Raw genomic sequence first — 21,336 nt, forward strand, 5'->3', positions numbered from 1 at the left:
AAGGTTTTGCTAAGTTTAATAATAAAAATTTGCTAACCATTTACTGAACTTTAAGGTTTACATTTTGTTCCTTATTGTAAGGAGACTAAAGTTTAATGTCATCTCAACTAAATTTTTAATTAAAAATGTGTCTAAATTGTGCATTCTAAAGAAATAATAAACAGCTATTATGGTGTCTTACATGCAGAGATTAGAAACTAAAATGTAATAATTCTGAATACAAGTAAAGTAAAGGTAGTGCCTTATACTGTTGTGCGTGTTTTAACTTCTTTTCCCAGGAGTACTGTATCTCTGTATTTTGGCCTTGACTCTATAAACTGTATAATGTTATAATTGTTTTTAATAGTCTGGACTCTGGTTAAAAATTAGTATAAAAATTTTAACTTCTTAAGTAAATCTAAAAATTTCAGTTTTGTATTTTATAAAATCCCTTGCCTTTTTGGTAATACATTGCTGGATTTTGGCAATTGCCTATTCATTGCTTGGTTAAAAAAAAAAAAAAACATTTTATCCCATGTGCCCCTGGCAAAGAGGTGTTATATGCAAAAATGTGTATGTAAAAAATAGTAACATTTTAGACACAGGACAGGTAAACAAGGTAAAGTAAAATAATTTATATCAAACACCTGTTTTATAGTTAATGACAGAAATGGTAAAAAACTAGTTAGCTTCTTCACAAAAGAGGCAACATGATAACTTTTGTGTTTCCTATATTTTTCTCTCCAGTACTATATGTAGACACTATATAAAAAAAAAATTTTTATAATGTTTAATTATTCAGAATTGGGAAAATATTATTCACTGTTTTGGTGTCACTTAATATCCAAGTGGTCTCTAGTCTCTATTTTATAGAAATTGTATAAAACGTATAAAAATGTGTAATTAAAATATGTATCTTTTAGCCATCCTTGTTCTGACATCAGGTGCAGGCTCCGGAGACTAAATCAAGGGCCTAAAATCCTTTTAACACTTTTATTAGACATAGCCTTTAAGGCCTACAGTAAGATGGAGGGGACTTGCTAAAAAAAAAAAAAAAAAAAAAAAAAAAAGGGAGAGAGGCAAAAAAAAAAAAAAAGGGCCCAGTAGATGGCAGTTGCCATCACAGTATTCTGCCACCTCAGACTCACCCAAGGCCCCATGCGCCCTAGGGCATTCGGGACCTCAACCTCTCAATGGGCTGCCAGCTTGCATCCACTGCCAGCAACCAGGATACCTCAGCTGCAAAAAGCTGTCCCCAGGGCCATGCCTTCAGTGCCATCATACAAGGCTCTGAAAAAGGGGACTGTCCCACTCTCCAGAGAGGGAGGGGGCCAGCCCAAACCACAGGCCAGGATGGGAGGACAGGCTTGACGGTCAGCTGCCTCTGATGAAGAATCCAGTGCAGGAGAAGACCTCTGAAGAAGCCCAGAGGTGAGATAAGCTCCCCTGTTTACTGTTTATATGGATAAGCCTCGGGTGACCCTAGAAGTGGCAGACAAAAAGATCATCTTATTGGTAAATAAGGGGCCACTTGCTCTGCCTTACTCCAATTCTTTGGATTGACCTACTGGTCGATTGTCCCCCTCACTAATAAAGATGGCCAGACTGAGCCAAGACACTTTACAGCACTGCTACCTTGCTCGCTACGAGGCTACTTGTTTAAAGAATAGCTTTGTGTTTCTTTGTCATTGACAAAGTTGCACCAGAAATGTTTATGAAAGTATTTCTTTAAAACCGTTTTATAAAACATAAAAATATAACTGTGAAGAATTTTTGTTTACATGATCATGGTTGGCCAGGTCTCGTTGTGCATTGATGTTGAGCATCGGTTCAAAGAAACTGTTCGTTGCAGATTTTGATTGGTACCGGTGAGTCTGTAATTTTGCAACTTGCCTGTTCACATTTAAAAAAAAATTATCATGTAAAATTTCCATTTTTCTATAAAAATAAGTGCAATAATAATCAAAGTTTTAATGTCCTGAGTCTTCATCTTGGAGAATTACCTTATTCTGTTTAAACTTAACATTTTATGTACTAACATTTAGAGGGCCACATTCTGATAACTGCAGTAACATTAAGTATGTATAAAACCCTAAAGCCCTAGACCTGTTAATGGCTAAAGTTTAAAAAAAAAAAAAAAAATTGTGACCTCCTTACTCTTGAACTGAAATCTTTTGTTTTTGTTTTTCTCTTGCTTGGGCCTTACATCATCAATGCCTTCATCGAGGTCATTTCTCGCCTGGAGACCATCGAACTATGAAGCCTCCACTGTCCTTTCAAGGTCCCTTAGATCATCGCCCTGCGGTGGAGCCCTGACTGTTTACCCTCATCGCCCACTTTCAGCAGGAAGCAGTTACTGATCAGAACGACGCCCCTTTTCCTAACTGCAGTTAGGGGCTCCATTCGCAGAAGGGGAGAAATGAGACATAGGGCAAGTTAGGGTAATTAGGCAGTGTTAGGGACAGTGCAGGAGGGGACCTCTGAAGAGTTTAGGAAGGCTTCAGAGATAACAACTAAAGGAATGTGTTAACGTTGGCCTTGGTTTCCTTCAAGTGATAACAGAGAGTGTTTTAATTGGAGCAGCAGACTCATTTATGCAAGGAGGAAATAAAAAGGGGTTAGTATTAAGACTGGTGGGCAGCAACCTGTTTTATTCAATAGCTGATGTTTAGTGACCAAATAAATAACTCTGTAACTGGCTAACTGGAGAGGGATCTCTTGTTTGAGCAGAGTAATTCTCATTTGTTACTGAAGATAATACCTCTTGCTGACTAAATAAATGGTTTAGAGTCTGATTTTCAGAGGTCATGGTCTGAGATGACCCAGAAAAAGTCAGTGTTTTGTATAAGGATGGCAATTTTAAATTTTCCTGTACTTATAAACCTGTGAACACATTATGTGGCTGAACTTAACCATAATTCTGAGACTGACTAATGAATAAAAGGCTTGGTAACTGTTGTTTTCTTAGCTGACTAGCCATTTTTCAAAAAAAAAAAAAAAAAATGGGGGAATGTGGAACCAAGCTTAGCCGAGGTTTCGCCATTTTGTATATCCTCCACCTTGATATGTTAGTCCTTGTCCAGCCACATTCCGGAGATAGTTTCAGCAGTCACAACCCTCACTCCACTTGGTGACGAAAAAGCAGACCACCCCAGCCACCAATGAGGGCAGTCCTGTCCATAAATGGGACAGCATCTCTAACCGTCCAATCAGTTTGAAACTGTAACCGCGCGCGCCCGAAATGCCTTTGTAGTAGCCAGTGAGTAATTGTCAGCTTCTTGCAAAGTTCGCGCCACTCGCGACCCTATAAGATACCCCTGCTTCCTCTGTTCGGGGCTCTCGACCTCTGCCGTTGCATCGGTGTGTGTCGAGGGCCCGGTCTCGAGCCCGTAATAAACTCCCTTTTGCATTTACATCAGCTGTCTTTGGATTCTTGGAGGCTATGCTCACCGAGTCTGCTGATCTTGGGCACAACAATAACATGCTGCCTGGTTTCTGGATTGAGGTTTTTTATATAAAGTGAAAGATGAACTGTAACTTCTTCCATCCCTTCTCTCAATATATTTCTTCCATGAAAGGTTGGCTGTACTATCACATATGTCAAGTTTTGGGGATTGCTGGACTTTCCTTAATGACACACACAGATTTCTGAACATGAGGTAAGTGTGAGTTCCTTGGCCATTATCCCACAAAGACTTCACAATAATCTTGTGCAATGTGTCCTTTATGTTTAATTTACATAGAAAGGAATAAGTATTAGAGAGGTTTGGTGACTTGGCCTTAGCCATACATTTAATTAGTGTTGAAACCAGGGCTATCTGCCCAGAAAGCTGAGGACTTCTGTTGTCACCTCATGGGGCGACAACCTTGGGAGCTGTGCAGGATGGAGGAAAGTAACTCAGAATCCAAGTAGTGAGAAAGAGAGAGGCCTAGAGGGGCTACATCTCTGGAGATACAGTGCCAATTTCTGGGCCAGTCTCACATTTATTTGGTATCAGGTTCAGGGAAAGTGGGCAAGTCCCTGGAGAAATGTGTGGAAGAAAGGGCTTAGTGGGGATGTGGATTGGGGATGTATTATAGTCTGGCACAAGCTATAGGAGAGTGAATGGGGGCAGTTGCTTGGGGGGCTCTTTTGTTGCTGCTGATCAAAACTTCCTATCTGTAGTCCTGTTAGCATTTAACTTTCTGTCAAGGTGGTCTTGCTGGTTATGCTAATCTGGCCATAATGTCTGCCTGCTGTTTTCAGGCAGACTCATACCAAGACTTTTGTCCTGGTGAGAGGCTCCCTGCCTGACTCTACATTTAGCTTAACTAGCAGCAAAGTTGGGCCCCAAACAAAATCCCAAGAACAACGAGGGGTGGGGGATCCATATTCTGTCACTCCTTAGAGCTGCTACCTTGAAAAACAATTCTTCCTGCCTCTTGGAAGTGTTAGCAATTCATAATTTATCCTCAGAGGCTGAAGTTCATGAGTCAACCTGTGCAAGTGTGTAAGAATGTATGTACATGGGTGTATTTTTGTGGCTCGTGTGAGCACATGACTATGGTAGATTTTAATCACATCATCTCTTACTGTGGCGTCACAGAATCATTTCCATTATTAAACTTTATTTGTCAAGTAGACTCATTTTGTAATTACTACTTAAAAATATTTCATGTGCCAGAGATGTGCTTTTTTGTAAACATTTCCATCAAATGGCAGAAATTCTGTTCCTGAATTAGTCTCCTGTTTAAAAGCTTTTAGAGGTCATGGAGAAATGAGACAAATACATAGCTGTACTTACTCCCAGACCTTTGTGGATATGGAATTCAGACCAGCTTAATTATCAGCCATTTTGTTATTCTAACATTGCTATGGAATGTTTCTTTTTGATTCACTAAACTAATAAGAATTTCTCTCCTTGTTGCCATATAAAATTCTGTCACAAATAACTAGATGACAATATCACCCAGATTAACTTATAGGCACAATGATTTTTGCCAAGGAGGAAGGTATTACAAAATGTTTGGTTTTGCTCCAAAATCTGCCCAGCTGATTGACAGACGAGATTTAATTTGGGAGTAGTTAAAGTTGTTAGTAATATGAGTTTACCAGAGGCTTCAGGTTGTCACAATTACTTGAAAAAAATAAAAACAGCATTTTTATTTTTATACTTTTGATTTTGTTAAATGCCAACATGAATTAGTGAGGATATGTAGTAAAGAAGCAACGTTTGGAAAAATGTGAGGTAACCTGGCCAGGTCAAGAACTCTTAAGTTTAATAATAGCAATATATAAGTCTGTATGTGTTCTCGGGGACTGAAAATCACTGGACATCACGCTTTAGTACAGAACTTTAAATATATAGAAGAGGATAGAGAGAGCCATAAAACTCTATCAATATAGATTGAAATTTACAAGAAAGTTTGTTTTGGGCTGATAGTTGTCTCAATCAGAATTTTTTTAAGAACCAAAACAGAAGAGACCAGTGCACCCTCATTTTACTATTTTCATGATGGATGATGAAGATGAGAAGGGGGAAGGCAAGAGTGATTGTGATGATGGCCACCTGTGATCGCAATGTACATAGCATTATCTGCTGCTCATTCATGACTTGTAATTTGCATTATATTTAATTGCCCATATGGATTAACAGTAGGCTGTCTTAAAATGACTCCTCCTAAATTCTAGGAAAGTTTTTTATGCATAGTTACTAAATACCTACAGTTAAGTTTCTTCTGCATGAAATCATAGGCTGCAGCTTACCCACACACAATAAAACTGGGAACAGAATTTGCTAATCAAAATCACACTAGAAACCTGGGTTATAGTACTCCAGAAAGCCCATGACCCCATTATTTGCTTTCTCACTTGGAAAGAATTCTTGTGAAAGATGATAGTAAGGTATTTTCACATATGCAGCATTTGACACACAAAGATGGGATGCTCTCCATTTAGCAGTAGGGAAGGGACTAAAGAAAACAGGGAAATCACACCAAGTGTTTCCTTCCTAACCTAACAACAAAAGTGGTATCTATTAGCATGTGTGTTGTGTTTCTATAGTGCATTGGATTTTCAACATCACAGGCAAGTCTGATAACCTGTTACATTTAGAAATTGCTTTACTTCTTTTTTGTTTTTCCAACAGCGCTGGTGAGGTTATATATATATATATATATATATATATATATATATATATATTTAAAATAAATTTTATTTTTATATTCCCCATACAATTGCAACCCCCTTATTTTGACCCCAACCCCTCCCCTCCCATAGAGTGTCTCTGGTTCATAGTTTTTTGTTGATTTTGATTTTCACTTTCTTATAGTTATTCATTTTCCTGGTCCCTTATTTAAGTTTTCTAGATTCCTGCTATGAGTGAGACCATCCAGTATTTTTCTTTTTCTTTCTGGCTTATTTCACTGAGCATGATCCCTTCCAGCACCATCCATGTTGCTGCAAATTGCATGAGTTTATCTTTTTTGAATGCTGAGTAATATTCCATTGTGTATATGTACCACATCTTCTTCTTGATCCAGTCATTTATTTTTGGGCATTTGGGTTGTTTCCAAAGCTTAGCTATTGTAAACAGTGCTGCTATAAACATAGGGGTGCAGGTGCTCTTTGGAATTGATGTTTCTGTGTCCATTGGGTAAATACCTGGGAGTGGAATTGCTGGATCATATGGAAGCTCTATGTTAAGTAGGTCCAGAAATCTCCACACAGCTCTCCATAGTGGTTGGACCAGTTTGCACTCCCACCAACAGTGCAGGAGAGTTCCTTTTTCTCCATATCCTCACCAACATTTGTTGTTGCTAGTTTTTTTAATATGTGCCATTCTCACTGGTGTAAGATGGTATCTCATGGTAGTTTTGATTTGCATTTCCCTGATTACAAGTGATGTTGAACATTTTTTCATATGCCTGTTGGCCATTTGCATTTCCTCTTCAGAGAAGTTTCTTTTTAGCTCTTCTGCCCATTTTTTGACTGGATTATTTTCTTTGTTGTTGTTGAGTCTCATCAGCTCTTTGTGGATTTTTGTGATCAGTCCTTTATCATTAGTGTTGTGTGCAAAAATGTTCTCCCAGTTGGTGGGGTTTCTCTTTGTTTGGTTATTGTCTCTTTTGCTGTGCAGAAGCTCTTTAATTTGATGTAGTCCCAGCTGTTTATCTTTGTCTTCACTATCACTGCTTTGGGTGATGTGTCTGTAAAGATGTCTTTGATGTGCATATCACGTAGTGTTTTACCTATATTTCCTTCTATATATTTTATGATTTCAGGTCTTATGTCTAGTTCTTTAATCTATTTTGAGTTGATTTTTGTGTATGGTGTGAGGTAGTGGTCAAGCTTCATTCTTTTGCATTTAGCCACCCAGTTTTCCCAGCACCATTTATTGAAGAAACTTTCTTTGTTCCAATGCATATTCTTTGCTCCCTTGTCAAAGATTAGTTGACCATAAATCTGTGGGTTTATTTCTGGTCGGTGTGTCTGTTCTTGTTCCAATACCATGCAGTTTTGATGATTATGGCTTTGTAGTATAGTTTGAAGTCTGGGCGTGTGATGCCTCCATTCCCTTCTTTTTTTTTTTTTTTCAGGAGAACTTTGGCTATTCGGGGTTTTTGGTGATTCCATATGAATTTCATCAATAATTGTTCTATTTCTTTGAGAATGATATTGAAATTTTTATTGGAATAGCATTGAATCTGTATATTGCTTTTGGTGGGATGGCCATTTTAATAATGTTTATTCTTCCGATCCATGAGCAGGGGATGTCTTTCCATTTCTTTGTGTCTTCTTCTATTTCTTTTAATAGCATTTTATAGTTTTCTTTATATAGGTCCTTTACCTCATTTGTTAGATTTATTCCCAAGTATTTGATTTTTTTTTTGTTTCGATAATAAAAGGGATGTTTTTTTGATTTCTTCTTCTTCAGATTTATTGTTTGTGTATAGGAAGGCTACTGACTTTTGCGTGTTGATTTTGTATCCTGCCACTTTACTGAACTGATTGATGAGTTGAATTAGTTTTTCTGTGGAGTTTTTGGGGTTCTCTATGTATATTATCATATCATCTGCAAATAGTGATAGTTTGACTTCTTCTTTTCCTATTTGGATTCCTTGTATGTCTTTCTCTTGTCTTATTGCTCTGGCTAGGACTTCCAGTATTATATTGAAAAGCAGTGGTAAGAGTGGACATCCTTGTCTTGTTCCAGATCTTAATGGAAATGCTTTCAGAAATTGCTTTACTTCTTAAAAGCTCTTTCCCTACACTTTCTCATTTATTTAGCAACATGACAGTCCTGTGAGATTTGCCTTCTTGTTATTTCCATTTTGGAGTTGAGGACACTGGTCCACCTCCAGGGGTAGAGTTTGTCCCTGGCACAGTTGGTAAGAGTGATGTCAAGTTTAGAGGCAGGACTTCAATGTTTAGTGCTTTTTCTTCCCCAAAGCAGTAAAACTCAAGTCTTCTAACATGTCAGGTAGCTCATTAGTTCCCAGAACTTTTCAATCCTTCTGTAGACAAGGGGAAAATTCCATAAGAAAACATAATACTGGAAAACACAAGACATGAGTCTGAAATTCATGAACTGGGACTGTGCTTAAGCTTGTGTCTCAGTCCGCTTCCCTTTTAGGCTTAATGTGCTTTAAGAGAGTTCTCAAAAGGCATTTATTTATGATTATTCAATTAATGTTCACCTCTTGACCAGAAGGTAAATGTTCAAGATCACACTTACAATGATTATAGTGTAAAACGTGAGGAAACATGGAGTTGGGATTTACACTCAGCCTAAAATATATTAGCTGTGTCAAGTCAGAATTTAAAGATACATAGGGTATAGCACTACAAAATGCAATCCTTTCACCATGACCTGTAATGAACTTGGGAGATTGGGGAAAACATTAAAAGGGACAGAAGGGCCACTGGGTCTACTTTATTAAAGCATTAGATCGTTTGTAGGTTTCCATTTCTCTCTTTTTTTTTTTGTACAATGCACTGTGAGTTATTGTATTTCCCATGGGAAGAAAAGTCATATTAATCATTTTTTATAAAGTCCAAGAACAGTAATCAAATAAATACAGAAGAAAGAAAAAATTGGATTATTTTTGTCAGACAGTCAATGAGAATTGACAAATAGGGTGATGTAGGATAAAGACTTTCATTTAAAAGAACTATTAATTTTCATAGATTTTCTAAGTTCTCTCAGCTGGGAAAATTTCCATTTAGGAAAAAAAACAGTAGAATTTATTACTTAACATACAAAAGCCTTTCCAAAAAATGATACCTTCATGGATTGGTTACTATTAAACCAATTAATAATTGCAGAATAGGTAGAGAATTAATGAACTGGTTTAAAGAGTTTCCTAAAATGGAAGACTGATCCTTTTTCTATGGGACATTCTTAGAAGGGCTTTTTTTCAGTGTTTTAAAAGTCTTAGAGCTCAATTCATGAAGGATCTGACACTTGGGGGTTAGCTTGTGTCTCTGGCAGATTGTGACTCTGAAGCACCAAGGTGACGCTGAGTTACTACTTCCTGAAAAAGCTCAGCAAACTTCTCCACTTGCTCAATTACAAGCTGAGGTCCACTAGTACAGGGATTTCTTGCCGAGATTTATAAAGAAGATGTTGTTCTGCAGTGCCCCCAGGAGCTGTGAAATGCCTGGAAAACCTCATGGCACATTCAGAAAGGTAATCGTCATGTCAAAACTTCACCCTGGAGCATTTCCATCCTCATTCTCAGGTGGGAGAACAGATACCCAAATCATTTGCCTTTTGTTGGAAAAGATGATGTCAATAGATATGTAGTGACCTTCCTCATTTTCTCTACCTGGGAACACATAAACACACTCCTGTCTCCCCTACAGACTGACTCCCCTTTTCATCACTGTGCTCTCAGTCACAGCCACTCAGAGGAGTCCCTGAACTGGCAGCATCAGCATCACCCAGGAATCTACTAGAAATGCATATTCTTGGCCCTCTCCAGACCCATGGAACAGGGAACTCTATAGTCAGCTGCAGCCTGTGTCATAACAATTCTGCAAGGTGATTCTGATTCCTGAAAAAGTCTGAGGATCTCTGACTGAGTAAGCCAACCTGGTAGATAGTTGTGTGCATCACAAACCAACCACACTGTTTGTAATTTCATCCACCTCCTTACAGCTCCCTCCTGCTGGACCACCTTCCTTCTCCCATTCACCTAGATCACTCTCATGCACCTATCAAAGTTTCAGCTCATATGCCATCCCTATAAAACCAGGTAGAAATAAGGGCCTTGGTCTGCACATTAGTATCACCCTGCAGAGCTTAGCAGGAAATGTCATACATAAGAATCATCTGGGCATGTTGTATGTCTTTCCACAGACTCCAGCAATAATGACCAGGCCTCATTCAGTCAGGTCTGGGCTCAAATCCCCATATTGCTGTCCACTGACTGTGTGATCCTGGATTCATTGTTTGCACACTCCATGCTTTTTTTCCATCTGTTCACTTCCAGTTTGGCATAGATACTTAGGTACTGGGATTTCTGATCCTAGGAGAGGTTTGTTGAACTGAACCTGAATGAAGTGACATGAGTGGAAAAACTCACATTAAATGAAAGCACCAAATGGAACTCTGAGCTCTCAAGGTGCCATGTGACCATGAAGGTGGATAGAAGATGTAGAGGATGAAATAAACACCATGTGCCTTGCCAGAAACCAGGAGGAATAGCAGCATAGATTTTTCGAGAAAGAACACTGAACAGAGAGGCATGAGACCAGGTTTCCTGCGACATCTCCAGTTTTACTGTTGCATCTTCAATTACAGAGGGGGCAATAAAGAATCCTGATCTCAATGATCCTACAGGGCTGAAATCTAATTGCAAAAGGGCTATGGAAACAGGAAGAATTGAAATATGTAAAAATGTAACAGCCAATGGTGATAGTATATCACATATGTGCCAGACACATCAGAAATGTTATGTATACCACTTAGTTCTCAAGATTCGCCAGGTCTTGAAAATTACTATACTGTGTATTATACTGTATATATAGTGTGCATATTATATAGTGTATATACAGCACATATAGTGCATATATCATATACAGTGTATATATATTATATAATTACATATTATATGCTATATATAAGTATATTAGTATCATTAATATTTTAGTAATTTTACTCAGTAATATATTCACTAATAATTAAATAATTAGTAGTAATAATATTAATTATTAATATATCTATGCTGATTAGTACACTAATACTCTGTAGTGTATGCATATTTTATGTATACATTAGCATACTAATGCCCTATACTATGTGTTGTACTATATTTATTAGTATGCAACATTACACTATAGAGTACATATATTTATGTTAGTATGTGAGTGCTCCACTATACTACATATTACAGTCCATATACTACAGAAGAGATGAGGTGGTTTGAAAAGGTACTTGAAGGTCCCATATGGTAAAGGACAACATTGCATGATTTGCACTTAGAGTTGTTCCCACCAAAGTGGAGCTTGTAACCAGGTGTGTACTATTCCCTTGCACTCATGAGGGTTACATGCACTGGTCATGTGTGCCAACAGACTACAAAGGGTTGCAGCACAGAGTAGGTTAAGATGATCTGATGACACTAGGACTCTCAGTTCAGTTGTTCGGTGATTCGGTGAAGGGAGCATTTTTTTGTCAGCAGAGGTCCCTGTGCCTACACCCTATACATTGCACAGGTGAACCTGATATGTCCCAAAGCAGGAGAGCCCCCTTCAGCTGGGCATATATTATGTCAGCTCAGTGGAAAAAGGAGGTACCCTCACGGGCAGACAGGTCAATCAGAAAGTGCCAGGAGCAGCACACTGCATTGCAATGATGAGATCAAGTGGTAGAAAGGGAAGAAAAGTTAAGATGGAGTTTCTGTTTTGAAATTGCATCTTAGACCAAGAATCACACAACTCTTGTAACTGAGGCACCTACAGGTTAAATGATTTGCCCAAGGTCACATAGAAAGTCAGCAGCAAGAATAGTTTCAACTCAGAATCCTGAAAATCTTGCTTCTTTAAATGCAGCCCATAGTGGCTCAATTTCCTGAACAATTCCTGCATGTGAATTTAGCTGCTCCCATGCGTGGGAGGCCACTTCTCATTGCAGGTACACCCATGAGCTCAACATATGGGAAGTTGCCTATTAGGCACAGGCTATTTGAGAAATGCCACAATCAAAATATGTCCTTCAAACTCCATATTGATAGGATGATCAGCTCTAAAAGATGCTGTCTTCTCTGTCTAAGGATTTGCTTTTTCTTGGACCTTATATGAAAGAAGAAACAGTTTAAAAAGAGAATGGACATCTATCCCCGCCTCCTTGCTTCCCCATTTCTGTATGAGAGCCATTTATCATGGCCTTTCCAGTCTATAGGGGCGTCCCTTCTGCACGCCCCAAGAGCTGAGCTGATTAAGAAAATGTAAGTGTTCAAGCACCTACCCAGGAATTGTGTCATTGCCGTCCAGACACTGGAAGGAGCAGAGAGGCTGTCCTGCTGAGAGGAGGCTATGTTGAGCTCCATATGGCCACAGGCAGGTCCCCCTGGGGACGCAGGCTTTTGATAAAACAATTACTTAAAATGATCTGATTCCTTGGGTCTGAAAGTCCATGTCATTGCGGTGTCCTGGATGGATTTCAAAAGGAAAGTGACACTTAGTACTTTATTCAGGATGACTCTTTCAGTGTTGGTGTCTTTGCTGCTTCCGCCTGCTGCTGCCCTTCCATAAATTATTATTACAGTGACATTCTGACCGACCCAAACCCCTCGGTCTTGGCTGTGTGCACATGTATAAATCTAGCAAATGTCTCCACAGCTTTAATCGTCCTTCTCTATTACTGACAGTGGATAGCATTTCTAAGTGGCTTTATTTTACATTATCCTTAATGTTTTGTCAGAGAAGACGGGAGGCAAGCAGCCCGTGTGAGTTCAGATCCCACTTCTGAATTGACAGGGTCATCACAGCTAGGTGGACTTGATCTTTGAATATAATTGTTTTGTTTTTGTGTGCATCTATGTCTGTAATGAGTACATAATCAGAAAGAGTGTATTATCTTTGTAAATCATTTGAATAGATTTACATCCGAACATGTGTCTGGCATTTTTTAGCCTGCTTAGCATTCAGAGTTATATGGGGTATAAAATTATTTAAATCTAATGATTAGTTGTTTCAAAAAGTCAATGTTAGTTGGTTGATAATTGATAATGTTTCTTGAAACAAATAACGCTGCCGGATGAAGTATATTTGTCTCTCCTCCCTCCTCTTTCCCATTTTTTTGGTTAAGTTTCGCTTTAGGCTTGTGAAGGTTTTCTAAATAGCATTCAAATTCTGTTGCTTTTTTCTCACCACCATCATGAATTACTAATCTGTCATCCTTTCATCTTAATCAACAGTGACCACATTTATTGACTGTTCGCAGTTCTCTAAACCCTTCCTGAAAACCTGCCTTAGAAATTTTTATCACCTAAAACATATAAAGATATTATTAGGATTTAGAGGCTAACAAATATTGTAGAAACTTTATAGTATAAGTGAAATTAATATGGAAAGTTTGCCTTCTGAAGAAGAAAAAAACACCTTAAACTACCCATGCAGGCCTAGAAAGTCTCTCCCATCAAAAGAGAGAATGCTGTTCAAACTCTTCCCCAACCATTTTATTGCCATGTTTTTAAAATACAGAAGAACCACATCGCTGCATAATGACAGATGCTGAATTCAACCTCCGAGGAAAGTCATCCACTTCCTGGGAGGGTGGGATGGGGTTCTCTCCCTCGCTCTTTTCGTTTGCATTATTCAGTGGAAAAATACAAAGCGGCATAATGATGGGAATAAGTTATCTTTTATCAAATCTGACTTTAAAATTCAGGTTATGTAAAACATAGAAGCGCATAGGAAATTCAATCACAACCTCCAGTCACATTATGTTCTCTCTGTTCCTGGGCAACTGAACACTCCATTGAGCCCCTTCCTGGGAGCAAGTCCCAGATTCGCCCTTCTTGGCTAGAACACCTTTTGCCAGCAACTTCCACCAGGGGAAGCTCTGAGCACGTCAGTGCTTCACAGGCAAACTGTGAAATTCAGGCAAGACAGGGCAAAGAAGATTGCAGGGGAAGCTAACAAAATGTCCTGAAATCGCTTTCGCAGAGATTAATGAAACTGGCTTCTTTAGGATTATTACATCGTAATGTAACTACTAGTAGAGACTGTAAAGCCCAGTAAATATGTAAACAATGGTAGGATCTAAAACCTACCAGAACTGAAGTTTTTAAGGGAGAAAACCCACTTGCTGACTGCGAACTCCAGTCCTTCAATGAGCTTGAAATTTCTGTTTTGCTGCTTTCATCCCTCGTGTGTAGGTTATTGAAAACTACTCCATTCATTTTCTAGTTCACCTTGGTTTTTAAACACACTCACACATCCACAATCCCATAAATGATAAATTCGACGTCTGTAGAAAGACAGTCACCTAATTGCACAGTGAAGCAGAAGAAAGCCTTGCAAATGGTATACAATTTTCAAAGTGTTCCAAGCCTTAGGCAAAAGCCTTTCAACTGTGTCTAAAACTGAATGATAAAATATGTTGTACAAATTATCTGTGAACAGGAAACATGTGGTAGTGGCAGGGGACTGAAATGTAACACTTGTAAAGAAATGGGATCTGCCAGTCATTTAGATCCTTTTCTTTCTTTCTTTCCTTCTATTTTTTTTCCCTGTTGTACGTTTCATCATTTTTTTCTAACACCGTAGATGTTCAAGTTTATAATACTACTCCTATCAGATCGCACCAGGCCAATTGCAGCTTTATTTAAAAACAAAAACACAACAACAAAGAAGAGACAGACAAGGCTGAAGGCTTGGTTCTTCTGACACCCTCCCCCTTGGTAGAACTCCTTAAAAACTCTGCTCTGTTGTTCAGAGCCCTGGTGGGTTTGTGTGTGGAATTTTGAAAAGAACTGAAACTCTTCTGAAAAAAGAAAGATGCAAAGCTGAGGTAATCACCAACTGAATAAACGTTTTCTATCCTTCATTTCTACAAAGAGAAAGGTACTCCATCATCGCAAAACAAAAAAGTGATTTTTCTCTTTTTTTTTTTTCACTCTCCATGTTGCTCTTGGAAGGACTTGTTGAAATTTTTCTCTTTCAGAGAAGCATCCCTTACTCCTCCCAGAAACCAATCACAATCACCTGAGAGCCTTACTGATGGAACTGTGATTAACCCCGACTATTTATCACCTTGTTTTTCCATCCTGGTGAGCTCACAGCGACTATATATATGTAGCTCGAGCCTTATGCAGCTCGAGGAAAGTGGAAGTGTTAGTAAATTTCGTATTTACAGAAAAAGGAAAAAAAGAGAGAAGACTGTTCTGCTACATTTGTTTTCTATCATGAACTTACTCAGCTTTCATCTCATTGCTCAGTTACACTCTTATTTTAGCTTATCTTTTAGCACATAACTATTTGATGACATTAAAAATTGCATACTTAATATTCCGCCTGGTGCACAGTCCTTACTACCGGGACTGATCCTAAATGGAATGCCTTGGGATGGATAGTCATCAAAGCGACAGAGGAAGAGATCATTTCATTTGCAACCTGAAGTCAATCCACAGCAAAAACAGTTCATTCACAGAGTCTACCTCTGGTGAAAACTAATGGATAACAGTAGACAAGTGTGGGCTGTCCAGTTAGCTGTAGACCCTCCATTCCTGAAACCAGTCATTATATTGACCTACCCTGACAATAAATATTGTCTTTTTCCTTCTTCTTCCCATCCCCTCTTCCTTTCCTCTTCAGTTCTTTCCTGCATTTCTTTTAATTCTGCAAATTACTGAACACTTCCTTTGAGTCAGTCACAGCTATGAGTTATGGTTTTGACAGAAAATAAGGTATGGTCTGTCTCAGGAGCTTACAGCATGGTGAGAAAACTGGAGTACGTTCATAGAAGGAATCACAGCCCCAGACTTCCCTCTCCCAATATGCCAGAGTGTGTGTCTTGCACTCCCAAGACATAGTTATCACATTTTGGTGTTCTTGCAGGATTGCTTTGGAATGCCAATCTCTCCATCCAATTTCCCTGAATTTCAGCATGTTGCTTGGAGGGCATATGGTTCTCCTTCTTTCCCTCTGTCTTATACAATCATTCCTATCTTTATGCCTTCTTGGTCTATTTTTTAAAAATCCTTTTCTGCAATGCCCCTTTTTCTCTTTGCTTTTTCGCTAAACCCTTCCACTTCTTGTAAGTTCCTATCATATATATAGAAAAGCTCTGTGTGTATTATATACCACCTTATATAAAACTACTGCTAATACCATTTGTTTGTCAGATTATCTATAATTTCAGTGTATGTTAAACCAGTGAATAATAATATGTAGATTCTTTAAAATGAGGCGGGGGAGGGCTAAAAAGATACCTAGATTAGTAAACTACAGGACCCAACATACCTTGCATCTCACATATTTCCCCTTCCGGTAGAACTGAGGGATGATTCTCCAGAGGTTATACTGGCTGCTGTGAAATAGAATTAGGGGAATTGCATTTAGCTGTTGCCATCAACTCACCTTTGGACAAACTCTACCTGTCTTTCCAGTGACCCTGTTTATTGTTTGAATAACCGATTGCTTTTGTCGAGGTTAGCATACCTATTTTTTTCGCTCATCTTGTTTCATTTCCTGTCATTCCAAATAAGACCAAGACTGAGATTTAGTTCATCTGCTGCACTTTTAAAAAACTTGATAGAATTAAAGATAATAGCAAGCATTGGTGGAATACTTATTGCCTGCCAGGCAATGTGCTAAGCTCTTTCCACATATCATATCATTTAATGCTCACAGCAATCTTATGATGTAGGGTGTACTGTTCTCTACATTTTTCTGGTGAGCAAACTGAAGATGGAATTTTATAAGTTAACTTGTCACACTGGCAATGGCAAAGTCTAAATTTTAACCCACATGTCTTGACTCCAGAGTCCATGCTCTTTTATGCTGAGCACCTAGGAAGTTTTCAATAAACATCTGCTCAAGTGAATTGAATGGGAAACAATTTGCAAATCTGAGAACCATTGAGAAGCCTGTTAACAGGAATGCCTTGGGTGAGTGAAGGGGGCAGGTGGTGAAAATTTTTTTTTTTTTTTTTTTTTTTTTTTTTTGGCCATAAGAATGGGTTTGGAGGTTTAGATGTGTTTAACCCTTACACATTACAGGCATATTTTGCCAACTGGGTGTGTGGAGGAGTCTGAGAGAGGTGGGATAGAGGAGATAGGCAATGGGTTGGGCTATGATTCTCTCACTTAAAAACAAACAAACAAACAAATAATAAAATAGCCCATTTTTGTGCAATGCATTTTCAAAGTTATTTAATAAATGTCAGTTTCCTCATAAATTCTGCCAGCTTGTTACTTAAATGCTGTCCCTCATTCCTTGCTTCATTCTCTGCCCCAATCCTTCCACATGTGGTCACAGCACCACGGGGAAATTGTGCAGCCCTGGGTATTGTACCACAATCGGACACAGGACACAGCCTCATTGTCATAATTATCTCACCCAGAATCATCTGCTGGGGCAAACACTCGAGCTCTGCCATTGGTTTCCACATGGAGAGCACTGTTATCACCAACGTGGGGCTGCCAGGTCTGTAACTAAGACAGGGCTTTATAGGGCCTTGCACATACTTCCTTGCAGCTGCAGACTGGTCTCTATTGAGAAACTAAAATTGCAAACTGTGCCCTTTGTAGTTGATAATCTCAGAGAAAAGACTGGCGCTTGCACTCTCGCAGCGGTCATGCTGTAGGGAGTCATGTGGAATTTCCAAGCAGTCTGCGTTTTTATCTCCTAAGCAACTGTAGATATGCTGAAGAACAAGGCAAGAGATGCAGTATGATTATATTCTAAATCACAAACACAAAGAAACAGCCATCCTGAAAAGCCCAGGTTTTTGCACCAGGCACAGCACCAGTGCATCTGGTGTGCTCACTGGGAAAGTCTCCCCTAGGTTTTTTCCCCTTGCAGAGCCGACCCTGTGTCCTGTGTCCTGTGACTAGAGGCATCTTCCTCTCCATTCAAGCTCTGACCTTTACTGCTTGTGTGAACAATCTGCCTTCTACTCCACTCTCTTCAATCCTTCTTGGCTGCTCGTCGCAGTGTTTGCTTCTACTCAATTTCAGCAGCCCTCAGCTTGAACCTTTTTCATTTGTAGTTACTCCCTCTCAGGCATTTACTTTCTTCACCCATGCCGTCTTCTCACAGGTACCTTCCATCCCAGGCTGTTTCTTTTCATCGCAGTCTATCCGACTTTTCGTCTTAGCTTTTCTACTTCTCCATGCAGTTTACTTCAGCTCTATGTTCCTAATCCGCACCCACTCAACACCACCATCTTCTTAATGTCCCTGTTGTTCTCTCTTCCCAGCAGAACACACCCTCCATTCCAGACCAAATCATTCTGAAGCCTTATATAACTGAGGGTGCCCAGAGACCCCAAACTGTTAAGGGGAAAAATCCATTTTGCCCATTCTAAAAAGTATAGTCACCCACATGCATAAAGGCAAAGAAAATGAATTCTTGTTGTGTTCAGAGAGTATTAGTCATGAGAGGCTCTAAAGGGATGAATAGAGAAGGAGGGAACAGGAGTAGCGGGGAGACTTCTGATACACCTCAGAAATCACACTCTCCATTCTAGGCAAATGCCCAGTCAACCAGGCAGGGCCTGGAGCTGAAAAGGCACTCGGAGAACAAGGTCCAGTCTCTGCCTAGCACGGAACAACAAGCAAGTGATAGGCAGATCCCTGAGAACTGGAACAGAAGGAAAGCCCCAAAATATACAATGTAACATCCCAGCTGGCCAATCTACCAACCACATGGTCAAGGGGATAGCAGCCATAGGCCCTGAAGACTCTACCTGCCTAAACCACCCCAGGTGTGTCTCCTTCCTCTTTGTTCCACTCAACGGCTGCCTCCCTTCTTCCTCCTTCCCAGCTGCTCTCCATTCTGGAAGTCCAGTCTATGGCACGCAGGGAGTTGTAGTCCATGTTGGTGGCACGGAGAAGTGGAGACATGGGAGAAGGTGCCAGTCCCGAGGCCACAGAAATGCTCCTTCCGCTGTAACAATTCCAGGCTGATGAGTAACTCCGAACAAAAACAAAAGCCATTCAGAGCACTGCTTTTCCCTGGTCAGCTTTCTTTCCATTCAGGGTCTTCATGCTTTTTTTTTTTTTTTTTTTGGTCTTTTTTCCAATATTTTCCCTCTGTTCCTGAGCAGATGCTTATCTCATATCTGATTGCACAGAGAACACACAGGATTGAGAACTCAATTCTCATGTCCCAGGCTTGCAAACATTTATATAGGCTTTCCTGGATCCTACACTCTTACTCGTCTTTTCCTTCCTTCTACTTTCCTCCCTCTTTCCCTTTCTCCTTTCTTTCCATAATTCTGTTTTCTCCAAAGAGACAGAGGGAATGTGCTTTCTACACCTGTACAAGCCTAACTTCATTTCTTCTTTAGAACCCACCATTTTTGTTTCCTTTTAGACCTTTCTGCATCAATTAGCTCCTCTCTTTTGCAGAATTTTTTTTTAAAGATTTATTTATTTATCCATACAAGCACTGGACACAGTCAGAAGTGTGGGAACATTCACCAGAGCGGGGAGCAGAGCAGGCAGAAGGACTGAAGTACACTGCTGAGGGGAGCAGCAGGCGGCAGGAGAGGTCTGCGCGCCGTGTGGGACCCTCCTCTGGTGGCCGGGGAGCAGCTGGGGATCAAACTGGTGCTGCAGAGGCTGCGGGCAGCTTCGCAACCCAGCGCTCAACCGCTGCACCACCGGGGAGGCCCTGTAGAATGTTTTTTAATTTCATTCCTACCATCCAATTTCTGTCAATATACAACATGCTCAACTATCTTCCATTGCTAAAAATATTATTCACCTTGTCTCTTTTATAGCCATTAATGACCCCCTCTCTTTCACCTCCTAGTCAGACTCCCAAAGCAAGTATCCTACACTAGAAAAAGCTACTGTCTCCTTTCTTTGATACACTGACCTATGTCTTCTCTCCCTGTGCTCCTCCAGACCACCCTTTCTAATGCCAGTAACAGTTTCCAGATACAAATTCCACTGGACAATTTCCAGTCCTCATGTTGACCACTTAGCAACATTTGGCACTGATGGGTCCTCTCGTCTTGGATTTCACTGTTCTTTTTCACTAATAAATCCAGACACTAAAGTCTTTTCTGTCCAGTACTCCTTCTCATTTCCTATATCGATCACAATTCTTCACACTGCCACTGAATATAGGGGTTCACAGATAATCTCTTTAAATATCTTTTTATGTAGCACACTCTCTGTCATTATCTTTTATGTAGCATACTCTCTATCTACCACTTAAACACCAAGGTCTTCTATGGTGATGTCTCTAGACCAGATTGTTCTTCCAATATTAAGACCATCACTTGACTGTTTACTCTCTATTTTCAACTAAGTGAACAGATTTGCTTTAAATACAATATATTCAGATATACTTCATTTTCTTCCCAACCAACATGGGATCCCTGTTCTGTTCCTTCCCTTGTGGAGTGGTACTTCCAGCCACCCAGTTGCCTGATGGAGCAACAAAGGCGATACACTAGATTCCAACTTTTCCTCATCACCCAACACTACTTCATTTCCAAGTCTTATAACTCCTAGTTCCTGAGTTTTCTTAAATGCATCGTCCACCACCTCTACCATGGCCTTCATTTTAGTGATTGTTTCTCACCTACTGAGAGTGAGGAAAGGCCTCTCCTCTCGACCCCTTAATTCAAGGATGTCCACTTCCCTTTGGCCCATGTTTCCTCTGCTATAACAACTCTCCTCTTCTTTCCTTCCTATTGCAATCCTGTTCAAATATAGTGCTTTCCCTGACTAACTCAAGGTGTCATTGTTTTCTCTGTGTTTCTGTGATATTTCTTCCTCTTCTTGTATGCATTTTATGATCTTGTTTTCTTCAACATTTATTTACTTCCTCCAAAATTAGACTGTGAACTCCCTTACGGCAAGATTGCAGTGGTATTTTTTTTTGTTGTTGTTGTTGTTGTTACAATTTATCCAGTTTAATAAGCACCTGGCACAGTGCTGGGCACAATGAACACTAGAAAGAATAGAAGGCTAATCATTTTCAAAGGGATTAAACTCTTCCTTAGAGTACTGTCATCATTTTATCATAATTATATTAGTTGGTACACAGAAAGAGGGTTAGTGAGTTATTACAAAATATATTGGCAAGAGGACTGATTAAACTTAAAGAGGAGGCTAGTCCTGGTAATTACGTATGTAACACTGAGCAAGAAATAACTGCTCTGAATTTCTGCTCTCTTATCTTTA

General features: G+C 39.5%; 1 long non-coding RNA gene across 3 annotated transcripts in view; it reads right to left on the minus strand.

Moving 5' to 3' along the window:
* The window catches only part of LOC119259935 (uncharacterized), a 52,483-nt gene that overhangs the window by 28,505 nt on the left and 2,642 nt on the right, over window positions 1-21,336 (minus strand). For 2 of the 3 annotated variants that reach the window (XR_008554422.1, XR_008554420.1), the window contains 2 exons: window positions 16,433-16,499; window positions 12,432-12,615 (listed from right to left, as the gene is read on the minus strand). This is a non-coding gene — a long non-coding RNA (uncharacterized LOC119259935). Of the gene's footprint in view, window positions 1-1,767; window positions 1,873-12,431; window positions 12,616-16,432; window positions 16,500-21,336 lie in introns of those variants that run through there. The other variant, XR_008554421.1, reaches the window with a different exon arrangement.

This window comes from Talpa occidentalis, unplaced genomic scaffold (genome assembly GCF_014898055.3).
Source record: "Talpa occidentalis isolate TD23 unplaced genomic scaffold, MPIMG_talOcc4v2.1 talOcc4.5, whole genome shotgun sequence".
Classification (NCBI taxonomy): domain Eukaryota; kingdom Metazoa; phylum Chordata; class Mammalia; order Eulipotyphla; family Talpidae; genus Talpa; species Talpa occidentalis.